At 33.9% G+C, this 14,359-nt stretch overlaps 1 long non-coding RNA gene across 1 annotated transcript; it reads right to left on the reverse strand.

The window, feature by feature from the left end:
• Nucleotides 1-3,806: 3,806 nt before the first annotated feature.
• On the reverse strand, nt 3,807-5,122 carry LOC150032244 (uncharacterized). The gene is made up of 3 exons (XR_016524967.1): nt 4,760-5,122; nt 4,545-4,677; nt 3,807-4,113 (listed from the first exon to the last, which is right to left on the reverse strand). It is a non-coding gene; the product is annotated as an uncharacterized LOC150032244 (long non-coding RNA).
• Nucleotides 5,123-14,359: the final 9,237 nt, after the last annotated feature.

Here is a 14,359-nt window from a genome sequence, read left to right on the forward strand (position 1 = left end):
GCAATTACAAATTTCCATAAGAAATTTAAAGGTAAAAAATGCCAAAATAATAATAAATCCACTTTAGTCCATATTTCATTCAACACTTGAATAGATAGGAAAAAAACACCCACCAAAAGCAATTGAGAGTAATTCTAGCATGCTCTGATACCACATGATGGAATACGAGACATACACAGTGGAATTGAGACCTAATTACACTCTAATTGCTTTTAAATTAAAGGATAATAGCATGCAATTGAAGGAAAAACAGTGAATTAAAAGTGTAGAGATGCCACCTTTGAAGCTCCCGAAAGCCGCTTCTCCTCGTTGAATCTTGATCCGAACTCTTTTTGACCACCATTAGAGTTAACCTACTATCCTTTGGACTCAGAATGTCTCCACTATAAGCCAACACCTAGCCCACTATTTTGTTAGTGGAATTATTCAACAAAAGTTTGGATTTTCTCATAACTATAGTCAAATGGCAAAATAGTCATTTGGTCAAAGTCAAACTTTGACCAAACAATCAACATTTTGACTTTTTATGATTTTTTCCGTGTTGACTACTTTTGACCTCCTGAGCATGAATCCGCATTCATTTTCTCGAATTCAAATCACATATGAATATAAAGTCGGTCAAAGTTTTGACTCTTTGACTTTTTACAATTTTGACCATTTCCATCATTTTCGTGCTTTCGAATATGAACGTATTCATATTCTTGATATTTAAATCACATTTAAATATTAAAGCTGTATCTTTAAGCTAAAAATAACCCGACCACTATATAACATATACTTGTTGGTTTCTCTCTCTCTACCTAATTCGAACAATTCAAATTATTATATCATACTGTTCTAAGTTTATTCCATATGAGCTAGTAGGGGAACCTATTGTACCTATAGATCATGAGCTCTAACGATCTGATATTAGCTAGCTAAACTCTTTAGATGGAGCTAATCAACATTCGTTAACTAACGGGTCATTCCACTAAAGTCCCGTAGTTGCACTCCCCTCACTATAGATATATTTGTGTCCATTTGATATAACTATGATGAGTAAGTTAATCCTTCACAGGTTGTTCGTAATCTCGGCTGGGTCATAAAAACCGTTTTACCCCCAAGATTACATCTTTTTCCTTAAGTTCCACTGATCATGTAATGAACAATTGGTTTAAGGTCCAACCTATAAACCGAATCCCTCTCGGGCCAAGGAGAGGGTGGGGTTCCTTGTTCAAGACCTGGATTCAATACTAAAGGGAACAACCTATCTACTATCCCTATAACGGGTAGGAGTGAATTCCGTCTTGCACCCTATGTTCCCAGCTATCCACCCGATCTTACCCCTGAAATGGGAGGCTTATTGGGTCAGCGATATTGAGCTGCCCTCATCTATGCACATCTAAGGCTAATTCTGAGTGAACAGGAGTTCATAATTAGCTCAGGATTAAGATTAAGTTACCTAGGTCATTAACGAAATAGTCAATTTTATACATAAAACGGTATTTAAAACGTAAAAAGTGACTATTTCATGGTTCAGTCTTATGTAAACTCTTTACATAGGATACCCCCACTCACATATCTCTATATGAACGATTCAAGATCACATCGTTTGTACTATCTACAAAGTGGGCCGCATCCATAGTGTCCCCAGAATAAGGCGCCCAACTTTATTAATATACGATCCTTTTGGCTATATATTTGAACTTGATCCACATTTATGTCACTACATAAAGTTTAAATTACATTAAATAGCCTCGGAACCTTAGTTTATTGGATTCCAGATTACAATTTCAATAACAACTTTATCGAAAAACAAAATAGAATATATTTATTAATTTACAAACTACAAGTTTTAGGACATAAAATCCAACAGTTTCAAGTCATCTGAATTAGAAACACTTGAAGTTTTGGTGGCCAACTCTAATTAAATTTCCTTAATGTATTCTATAGTTTGAGAGTGGGAAAAGAGTGTAAAGTAATATTAAAAGCTTTGAGAGAGCGCTAGTGGATTTCTTTCTAGTGAGTTGTCATTTTTTCTAAGTTCGGAGTTCCTCACTCAAATTCTTGTGTTTCCTATTTCTATTGATTTCCTTTTAATTTCTCTGTCATTTTTTTACTTATTCTTGCAGTAGAAGTGAGAGGCTTTTCCAATCAAGTGGATCAAAGCCATGCCCTTGACTTAACTATGCCTTTAGAATCTTCAAGTGCTAAACAAAGATGTATAGTGGAGCCTTGGAAGTAGTCATGGTATGATCTGTGGTTGAAGTCTATTGGATAGGGGATGTGCTTAGGTGAAGAGGAGTTAGCCTAGATAAAGAGTTAGATGGATGGATGACTATTTGGGGAGACTCGATGGTCCTTTGTTCGAGGGGAGGATTGTTGGGAGTGCGAATAAAGTCTCATATTTGTTAGATAAGAGGAGGATCATGGGTATATAAGTGAGGACGACTATCTCCATTGGTATGAGACCTGACATGAGGGTTTATACTCAAAGTGGACAATATCATACCATTGGAGATATGTGGAGAGTCATTGTCCCTATGAAAAATAGTATTGATAGGCTTAATTTTCAAAAACCAAATCGCTACCAAATAAAGCTTTAATTTTTAGTTTTTAGATTTTTTAAAATTAAATTTCTAAAATTCACTTTATCTTCAAATTTCTAGCCTTTTTATCTAGTTTCTACATATATTTTTAAAAATTAGATCAAGTTTTGAAAAAAAGAAAATTATTATTTATTTATTTATTTATTTATTATTATTATTATTTTTAAGAATTTTACTGAGAATTGAACTGACGGAAAATGAAAACTCTAGTAATTTTTTTTTTTTAAAAAAAAACTATACTTCATCCTCAAAAAATAAATAGCTATCATACTCATTTTATTAATTATAATAACTACTATATCTAAGAGGTGATTATCATGCAATTTGACCAAAATTAAATGTGTTGTATATTATTGCTCCCTAAAAGAAAATGAGTCTTTTTGAAAGCGAAAGTAAAATATTTCCATTACTATTGACATAACCCTCATTTACTGTTTTTATCGTTACAAACAATGAAATAATTGGATGGTGGTAACCACGTGGGTATGAAAAAAATTATATTCATTATTTGACATGTCATTAAATGATTTATTAATTTATTAAATATTTAGATGGTGATAACTATGTCAGTATAGATAAAATTCTATTGATTATTCGACATGTCATTAAATAATTTATTAATTTATTTAATATTTAAAAACTCTTTACGTGACAAACAATAATAGAGATAGTATGGATTTTCCAAACTACAGAAATTTCCACGAGTACCGATTGAATGGGTGTGGTTGTTTGGCGTGAAGTTGAAGGTTGGTGGACCTTCCCTTTTTAAAGATCATTGAATACTGCAAACAAGGCTTTCAAAGGGCCACGATATCAGTAATAATATCAGTATAGCTCAATAATATCTTTTCTGTTTTTATTACGATTTGTTTGATAATATGTTTTTTTTCTTATTTTTTATTTTTTATTTCTATTTTCTAAATATTAAAAATAAAAGAACGTGTTTTCCTATATAAAATAAAGGGAAATAGAAAGTTGCTTGACCTTCCCTTTAATGTCGGTAGTCTAGAATTCTTGTCCATTCTTGTCCATTTTTTTTCAATTATTTTCCGTTTTTTGTAGATACCATGTCCCTTTTTTTTCCATTATTGTCCGTATATTCAATATAATTATTGTCCAATCCATTTTTAATGTCGGTCACAAAATTAAAAACAACATGTCCCTAAAATCAAAGTAATCAATCTATACATGCACAAAATAAATTCTTTATTGCTTGCTTTTACAAATCCATAATAATAAGTTACAAAAAAGGAATTAGAGATGACAATTTAACTCTAAAACCAAGGTAATCAACAAATTACCCAAATTCATAACCGTTACATAGCAAAATTAAGATCCAAACAAGAGCGAGAACTTACTTTTAAACTATAAAATACAAACTAAAACTTATAAATATCCACCCCTAAAAAAAAAAAAAGTGCACACACACTTTATATGGGAAAACAACATAGTCTTTCAATTGCTCCTTCGTTATGCTCTCTCCATCATCCACCACAGATTTGATCCAAATTGAAAGCATGACTTCCTACAAGCAGAGAAAAATGGGCAAACAATATATAATAAGAACTTATAAAAACATATTAAAGAATGTTGCACATCAAGAAAATATGTCATCTGTTCTTCAATGTTGTACATCTTCACAAACGTAATAGACAATTCCAACCTTTCAAAGTTTATATAACTGAAGTTGCTCATAACACAAAATATACACTAATTATTTTCCCTTAGCTAGAGTTGAGCTGAAACCAATAAGCCAAAAACTACTTAAACTAAGGTTATTTTCCCTTTGCATTATGTTCATAGCCCACCCCAACTAATCCGAAAGTCCTTGAAAGGTATCTCCAAATGTCTCAAACTCTTTCTACCTTTGAACACTCTTGAGGTGCTTAAGATTATACCAAATCCAAGAAAGAACAAATTTTAAACATGAAATGTACAACAATTGAACTTCCTTACCTCATGACACCTTCTACACATTCATCAATGAAAGTGAAAGATCTTGTTTGAAGACTATCTCCCCACATCTCAAACTTGTTTACAGAAGTGAGGGCCTTTCTGTAGAATGCAGCAGGAGTCTTTTCCCTTCCACCTATATGAATGAACCAATAGCATTAGATCTTACATTATGAATTGTCCAGAGATACATAACCATTTCTTGCATTTGAATCTACCTTTCCATATTCCAAATGGATCATAAATATTGTGAAACCTCCCAATTCAGCATTCAATACCGAAATCCTTAGTATAATGTTTGCACAACTCCTCTGTAGCAAGCTTCTCCAAACTATAAGCATCTTGGTGCTACGAAACAAACGTTAACACGGTTTTAATATGCACATGTCTAGCCGTTGTTTCGTTTCCAAATCATTCACACATAAGTAAATATGAACATTAGTTTCCAATTGCTTGAATTCATGGTAGATGCAAGCACTAGAAGCATAAAAAAACCTACAATCACATGATAGAAAAACCTACACTCACACTAGTAGCACAACTATAAATGTTACATTATATAAACATGGGGTAGGAACTCATACCTTGTCTGTTATCCAACCTTTCAAATTAAATAATACTCTTTGACCTGTTTACATTACCAAAGTGACTGAGGCTTAAAATATGTCATGTTTAATTCTTATGTTGATAAAAAAAAAAAAACTTTGATAATCGCAATCTCTTTACATTACCAATGTGCATAAATGGTACATTCAAGACAAAATTCTTGTAGTTCAAAGAAACAGGTTGCGATACCAAATCTTTACTCCTTTGTTGCACCTGCCAAACAAGAAAACTCAATAGTTGAATAAATGAGAGAATCTTCTTGTTCAAGATCATGAAGAAGAGAAGCTTGGCTACCTAGATATGAGCTACAAAGACGATGAAAAATTTTAAAAAAGAGATTTTCTTGACATTTGCTCTTCTCCGAGCAATGTTCTTCAAGACCTATAGTATTTGGAAAAAGAGATTTCTTCTAATGTGAAATTAAATTTTGTTGCTTTTTCAAGTTCATAAATTGTTTTGAAACAATAATAGAAACAATTGCATAACACTTCTATTTCTCAAAAATTACGAAATGACTGCACAAATCCATACACTACCCTACATGAAGAATGTCTAAAGAAATCTACAAGGAGAGTTTAAAGTACTAAACTAGAACAAAAATCTTAAAGTAATCAAACCCAAATGCCCATTTTGCCTCTTTCTTCTTCTACTTGTTCTAAGTGTCCACTTTAGAAACATACCCATTTTGCCTCTTTCTTGATGTCTTTCTCTACAATCAAACAATATAGAAACTAAAAAAAAAGAAAAAAAAAAAAAATCCACAGGCAAGTTTTAGGGATAGAAAACAAGAACAAAGATACACTCCAATTGAACTCCACCAACTAAGGGAGTTGCACAATTGCACTTGGTACTGTTGGCCTACCTACAATCATTTGGCTACTTGAGCCAAACAAGAGAACACTATTCAATATCAACTAGAAAAGATAAATCCATAAAAGAATTCTCATTAAAGCTTGCTTAAGATGAAGGACATAGAAGAACTATATTTAATAACAGTACAGAAACTCACACAGACAATAAAAAACAAGTAAGCAAGGTATTAACAGCAAACATGAAAAAATCAGTAGAATAATATTCAATTGTGACAAGACTAAAGGGCAATAGAAACTAACAATAAGAACTTGAATAAAAGCTACCAAATGATGATATGCTTTACGTTTTCTTTAGTTAGTTTGGAGCAATTGTTCTTACTAAATAAAATACGTCATTATACATTTTAGCCTCATCTATGACAAGCTGAAAAATGCAACTTCTCATATATGTAAAACAATTACTTTTTAGGAGCTCTACCATATTATGTCACACTATCATAAAAAAAAAAGGAACTCTTATATATTTATTCATCTAAAAACTTCTTTACAATCCATCAAATTAATGTTTAAGTCGAATTAGGAATGGGAGTTTGAAAATGGCGTGTAATACCAAAAATCTTTGATCTCATTTGATAGAGCTCTATTTTTCAAAAATTAAAAGGTATTTATTAACTTTTTTCTTTCCGAGGGATTCATTTTCGATCAAATTTAAAACCTGAGAAGTAGAGTAGTGAAAATTACGGGGATATTTGGCCAAGAACAAACTTGGCGGTGTGTGCGGTGGAGACACGCAAACGACGATGCGTGGCTGTGGTGCTTTGGCTGAGACATGCAAATGTGTCAGAGATACGTGAATGACGACCGAATGAGCAGCAGATCCAGTGGAGATACGCGAACGACGACGGAACGAGTAGTAGATCTAGTAGACATACGCGAACGATGATGAAACGAGCAGCAGATCTGACAGAGACACGCGAACAATGACGGAACGATCAGCAGATCAGGCGGAGACACGAAACGAGCAGTAGATCTAGTGGACATACGTGAACGACGATGAAACAAGTAGCAAATCCGATTGAAACACGCGAACGACGACGAAACGAGCAGCATAATCGACGGAATGACCAGCAGATCCGAGCAATTGGGTGTGGCGGCGAGGGTTGTACAATGAACAGACCTACACGGAGGCCAGATCTATACTACGACAGACTCATCACCCATGATCGATGAATGAATGGCAGGGGGTTTGGAAGAGAGGAGTGAGAAAGAATAGGGTCTAAAGAGGGAAGTGTGAGAATGAGAGGAAAAAGAAAATAGGGGGAGAGTGAAGAGGGAAATGAAAAAAATGGGGGGAAAATAGAAAGTGAGAGGATAAATTAAGCGGGTTTTTAATGTCGGTTTAAAACTAACATTAAAGGTACCCCTACAATGTCGGTTTAAAACCGACATTAAAGATTCGTTTTTTTAAAAAAATCAAAACCAACATTATACATCTGATTTAACTTTTTCCAACCAACATTAAAGCCCAAAATTCTTGTAGTGAATGTATTGCAAATGATAAAAATTCATAAGGTAGAATAAAAATAGAGACCAATATAAAATTTTAACTGCTAAAAAACTTGATATAAATTATGGTGGGTTAGAGGTAATACTCTTTCGTACTACTTCTTTATAGTATGGTGCCTATTTCATGTGTTAGTGAGTCTGTATTTCTAAAAAGAAAAATACTTATGTACATCTAGGCAACATTTATCTTTGAGCATTCTACTAAACTATCTAATTATAATTTGATGAATTTTGTAATTTTTCTTTTTCTAAATATTTTAATATTTTTTTATGTGAGTGGTGAAAAGGGATACACAAAGTTTGGTGCATCCTAATATTACTCTTGATGAAATAGGTTGAAGACAAAAAAAAAACCAAGAAAAATAAATTCAAGATAAATTGAGTGAGATCAAATAAGTCCAAGTGATAAACTAATCATTGATCCAATTAGATCTAACTCTAACTTATGTAGGATAAGAAAAATTCTATCTCATCTTACTCCTAACAGAAAAGATAAACTCCAATCATTCTTTCCATAAATACATTATTATAATTCCATATGAGGTAACTTGGAATTTGAACTTCTTCTCGAACTGGAACTTTTTACTTGGTCTCCATTCTCAAACTTTGGCATCAAAGCTATTTTCTTTTATTTGGCAGATTCTCTCTTTCCAAATAAAAAGTTTACAACTTTTATCACGTGAATGTGAATCGTGATCGTCTTCGTCATTTAGGAACCTCTATACTCTTGTCGTTTGCATTATTTGTGACATAGAAGAGGAGTCTTGTAACCATATTTATTTTCATAATGCTACTTTAGCAGGTCTATTGCAGAGTTGTTGAGGCTCTTAATCAAATAAAATTTATCATATCGATCTAAAACAACTAAATATTTGCATTATTTAGTAGTATACTGAGTCCAACCACAGAAAACCGTAATAAATTAGTCCCTCCAAAGTTAAATTCCAATAAAGTATGAGAGTATATGTTTGCGAAACATTAAAAGTAGAATTGTAAGAAATTAAAAGCAAGGAAACTAAAATCATCACACTATGCACCAATCTGGAGAATGGCAGGGCAAACATGAAACATTGATAATTGAAATCAAATGATTGTTCAAGAAATCGATACAGAAGAAAGACACAAAAACACTTGGAAGAAAGGCAATCCAATAACAAGAAAGTACAAATATGGTCGCTTTTTTAGAGAATTAAGTTCTTTTCATTCTCTCAATAATCACACACTCGCATTTTCTCACTCTAAGTAGTTTTTCTACTTCTCTAAAACTTCTTTCTTTCTTTCTTCTTTTCTTTACAACTTATGGAAAGCACTTGAAAAGTGCTTTAATTGTCTCTTATTTAGAGTAATTATTACTAGTCGGTTAGGTTTAATGTGTTTTATATAGTGAATTTCAGGGTTATAGGAACAAATGGATCAAAAGTTGGTTTAAAAGTCCAAACTCTAGGGCCAACTGTGCAATATGAAAAAAGGAGGCCAAGAATCAAGAAAAAGACGACCTGCAGCACTCTAAGGTGCTAGGCACGATGCAATAATAGGTTTTGCAATATAGCGCCTCGATGTTGTGCGTACTTGGACGTGCGACGGCTCGAGAGCTTATTTAATTAGCATTTTGATCACTCGATTGGGAGAAGTTCTTTGTGAAATTTTAACTTAGGGTAGAGGAGAGCCGTCTGAAAAGGTAGATACTACTGGAGATCAATACAAAGACGGAAAAAGTGAGATCAAATCACCAAATTATCTATTTTTCTCTTCTTTGTAGTTGTCATGATTAGTTTTATATTGGAACTGTTAAGTTTTATGGTCATGTGCAACTAAACTTTTAATTTCTAGGGTGTTGGTTGATGCATGGTTGACCATTAGAATTTTAGTGAATGAAATTTCTTTCTAATTTGTCTGTGATAATTTTTTCCATTATCTAACCATTGATCGAATGTTCTTGGGCTAAATTTTCTACGTGAAAGAGAAGACTTTTAGTTGGACTTGATAGGACAGATTGTTATTATAATATGCATAAAAATGATAGGATAGTAACAAATGTTGTAATTGAAGGATATTAAGGTCTTAGTGTGATGATTTTGAAGAGATTCAATTTGGCATGCTAGGGTCAGAACGATTTGAGCTTGAAGGTGGATTTCCCAAAACTAGATTTCTGGCTAGCTTAAGCAATTGTCAATAAACTAAACACTTAGTTTATCATTAATTGAGAACTCATGCCGAGACAATACCCTGGAAATTTGTATCCCACTGAGGTAGTAAATTTGTTTTATCGTTAATTTTAATCTCATAAGAATAAATATGTCATTTGACTAGATATAATTAGTAGGTCAGTAACGATAGCTAAGTAAAAGTGTGAATACCAAACCATGAGGATCATACCTAATTTATTGAAAATTATTACTTTGACATGTGTGCTTGTGTGATGTCAACTTACAAATGAAGACACAACTCTGTTTGATAGGTGTCAGTTCCTTGGAAATCTCGAGAAAAATAGTTTTTCTAGGCTTTTCTTGGATATAAACTATTCTATAAAATTCTATGAGATTATCTTTCTCTAAAGGAAATTCTTTAAAATCATTTGGATCCTAAATAAGGACTCAGATATTTCTAGGTATCTCTTCTTAGATATTCATTTACATCTCTGAGATGATATTGTTGGGTTTGAGCCCTAAATCTCATAGGGTCCTATAGTTTAAAAATTTTACGTACAAACTCATTCTTTATTTAAAAAATAAATGATATTTTATTCCAATTTTGGTTGCATTAATCATAAACCAATAAACTAATTTCCATGGTTTTCTCGAACTTAAACATGTATCTAGAGACATACTGATGGATCATGTTTTAATTAATAACCTAATGGTCTGTAGTAGATGGATAAGGCTAGATACCTTATCTTGGTGACACTACGAATATGGCCCGCTTTGTAGATGTTACAATTATTGTAAAGTATTACAAGCGATCTGATCTTGAGCATTCATTTGGAGACATGTGAGTGGGGATATTCTATACAAAGGAGTTTGTATAAGACCGGACCATGAAATGGGTAGTCACATTATATAACACCATTCTTAATAAAGACTTCAATTTCATCAGGATGACCATAGGTAACACGATCTGAATCCTGTTGAGTTGCAAACTACTGCCTATGAAGGAAATCTTTTGATTTGTATGGGTGAGAGTGGCCAGATCGCCGACTCGACATGCCCACCATTTTTGGGATTCATCTGATTGAGGAGCTGGGAACACAGCTACACAAAATGGAATTCACTCATTCCCCAATGTTGGGAAAAGTAGATAAATTGCTCCCATAAGGGCTGATTCCGGGATTTGAAAAGAGTAGCGCCACACCTTCTCTTGGCGTGAGAGGGGTTAGTCATAGTGGGGCTATGGTTTATTGTTCATTAGAGGAACCAGTGGTACTTAAGGAGTTAGATGTAACTACAGGGGAAAAATGATAAATTTTCCCAGCTGTACTTACGAGCACTTTGTGAAGGGTCGTCATTATATGGATTGGTTATATCTAATAGACATAGAAATACATTTGTAATGCAAAGAGTACAGTTGTCGGTCTTGTGGAGTGCTCTTCAGTTAACGGATGGTGAATAATTTAATTAAAGAGTTTAATTAATTATTCATGAACCATTTGAGCTTTAAATTGCAGGTCCATGAGGTCCCCTCGGTAGCTCATTAGATTTTATGAGAATTATTTCTTAGATTAATTTGAATCATTCAAATTAATTGAGGGAATTAATTATATATGATATAATTAAGTTTATGTAATTGTATATGATATAATTACTATAATGTATTTGATATATTATAGTATAAAAAATTTATGAGAGGAATTAAATGGTTTAATATGTTTCAAATGCTAATTATATGAATTAGATTCATATAATTAAAATTTAATGTAAACATGATTTATATTAAATACCACGAGAGAGAGAAAAGAAACTATAGGTTATATATTGTATATGATACAATATTAAATGTTAGACGTATTTTCCTGATGAAAATCACTTTCACAATATATCTTGACTCTTTGCCCGTTAACCTTGAATGCACAGGTCCCTTCCTCATTAGTCAATTTGACCGCACCATAGGGAATACATCTTTGATTATAAAGGGTCCGGACTAGTGTGACTTTAATTTACCGGGAAAGAGTCGTAGCCGCGAATTGAATAATAAGACCTTTTGTCCGACATGGAGATTCTTCTCGCAAACGTTTTTCATGCCAACGTTTTGCGCTCTTTGTAAATTTTGGCATTCTCATAAGCTTGTGTTCTCCATTCATCAAGCTCAACCAACTGAAGTTTCCTTGCTTCCCCTACGGCCTTTAAGTCAAAATTAAGCTTTTTCACCGCCCACATTACTTTATGCTCCAGATCAAGCGGTAAATGACATGCCTTTACGAACACCAGCACATACGGGGACATGCCTATAGGTTTCTTATAGGTTGTCATGTATGCCCACAAGGCATCGTCCAACTTCGTTGCCCAATCTTTTCGTGAAGGTTTTACCACCTTCTCTAACATCAGCTTGATTTCCCTATTGGACACTTCAACTTGACCATTTATTTATGGATAGTATGCGGTGGTCACTTTTTGGAGGATATTGTATTTGAGCAGCAAATTGTTGACGATGTGATTAACAAAGTGGGAGCCTTCATCACTTATTATGGCACGTGAAGTGCCAAAACGAGTGAAAATATTTTTCCTTAAGAACTTGGAGACTACCGCCGCATCACTTGCGACGCATGATACCGCTTCTACCCATTTGGAAACGTAGTCGACGGTCAATAGAATATATTTGTGACCATTTGAGGGTGGAAATGGTCCCATGAAGTCTACGCCCCAGACGTCGAACAATTCCAATTATAAGATGATGTTCATAGGCATCGCATGCTTCCATGAAATGTTTCCCGTGTGTTGACACTGGTCACATTTCATCGCATAGTCTCTTGCATCCTTGAATAATGTTGGCAAAAAATAACCACTTTGTAACACCTTTGCTGCTGTGCATTGACCTCCAAAGTGTCCTCCAAAATTAAAGTCACAATGGTTCGGTCCATTTATAATTAAAGAGGTGTTCCTGTATGGAGCGGTTGAGTTAACCAATGAGGACAGAACAAACGCATTCAAAATCAACGGGCAAAGAGTCAAGATATATCACAGAAGAGACTTGCATCGCAAGAAAACCTTCGTGGACCTGAGGAATTCCTAACTGAAGAAGAATTGAGAAGTCCTTGCGATAGTATGCGATACAAACTCATCAGGGACGTTATTTTTTTTTTTTTATGAAGTATCCTTTTTCTATCTTTGTTTCATGAACCTACTCTACCTTTTTCGTACGAACACCACTATTAAAAAAATAATTAAAATTATCAACTCTGTCTTTTATATTTTTGACCCTTTCGATGTGGTAAACGATTGCGGTGGAGCTACGAGATAACCAAAAAATGCGACCAATTCGTTCAGCTTATCGCAATCAAAGAAATCAGCTCGCCGCAAAGAATGATGCGATCACATATGATGCGGGCAATAGAGCAAATTTGGGGGTTGTATCTTTCTTTGACTTTTTTTATTCCAAATTTTGCATTATCGCATCTCATTTTTAACATTGATAATTTTATCATCGCATCCTCATTAGTTGGCACAATCATTAAATTTTGATTACTTTATTTAGTCACTGCAATGTTTTCCGTACCAATTATGCATTCAATGATGAAATGCATGCCTCAATTTCTCATCGCATGTAGTAGAATCAAATTAATGCCAGGACAGTCAATTCATGAAATATTTCTAAAAGTTAGTGTTCAACCAGCTTTCTTTCAAAATGATTTTTACGAAACTTCCTAAGAACATCGCATGAATCATTTCATTTTATCAGCAATGAGGACATTTCTGCATTTAAATTTACGGTGTTGGTATTTATTTTCAACCTTACTACTTTTAGACATAAAAAAAATCATAACGTTCAGATCGGATCCTACTCGTAGTTGGATTTCTACATGACACCCGTGGGGATAAGCCAAAACGAAGGTAGGAAGTGATCAACGCATAAATCAAGTGATCACAATTCTGCTGCCAAATGGGCATGAGTTTAAACTGAGAAATGATGCGTTATTTTATGCGGTGAAATAATGAAAAGGATTGCCATGATGGAAAATGCATTGTACAACAAGTTTTATTAGCAGAACCCAAGTATAAATCCTACTGAGTTTCCTGGTAAGCCCAGGGTCGAACTCAAGGACTAAGGAAAACAGTATGTGGCAATAATTTTTAGATTACTTTGCGGTAACCAATAAATCGAAGAGTTGTTGGGTTGTTGTTTTCAATATAAATGTATACGGCGGAGTCAAGAAAAGTGTTAATAATACGGAAGATGCGATGAATATGCAGGGAACAGGTTGAGAAGGGGTTCAGCTAACACTTCCTAGGATTGCGTTCATGTTATGCGATCATGTTACACATATACAATAGCAAATCATCTCTCAACGAAATGCTTCTAGTTTTAGAATGCATGCGATATATGCGATGATGTCTATAGGACCTACACATGAGCCTCTATTCTTGTCTATGCGATGAAAATTGACACTCATACATACAAGGCGACCGCATAATACCATAACCTATCTTTAGGGTGCATGTGATGTATGTTGACAAACGGAGCTTATCTCTAAGTCTCTATCTCTTGCTTATGTAGATCTAATCTTGCTCTCTCGAGTCTAGATTCTAACCTAGCTCTCTCAAGTCTTAGGTTCTTTCTTTAGACTTTCTCTCAAGTAGCTCTAAAGGGGTGATGGGCACAACATAAGACAAGATGATCGCATGC

This window comes from Benincasa hispida, chromosome 12 (genome assembly GCF_027475165.1).
Source record: "Benincasa hispida cultivar pf3 chromosome 12, pf3_genome.v1.1, whole genome shotgun sequence".
NCBI lineage: Eukaryota > Viridiplantae > Streptophyta > Magnoliopsida > Cucurbitales > Cucurbitaceae > Benincasa > Benincasa hispida.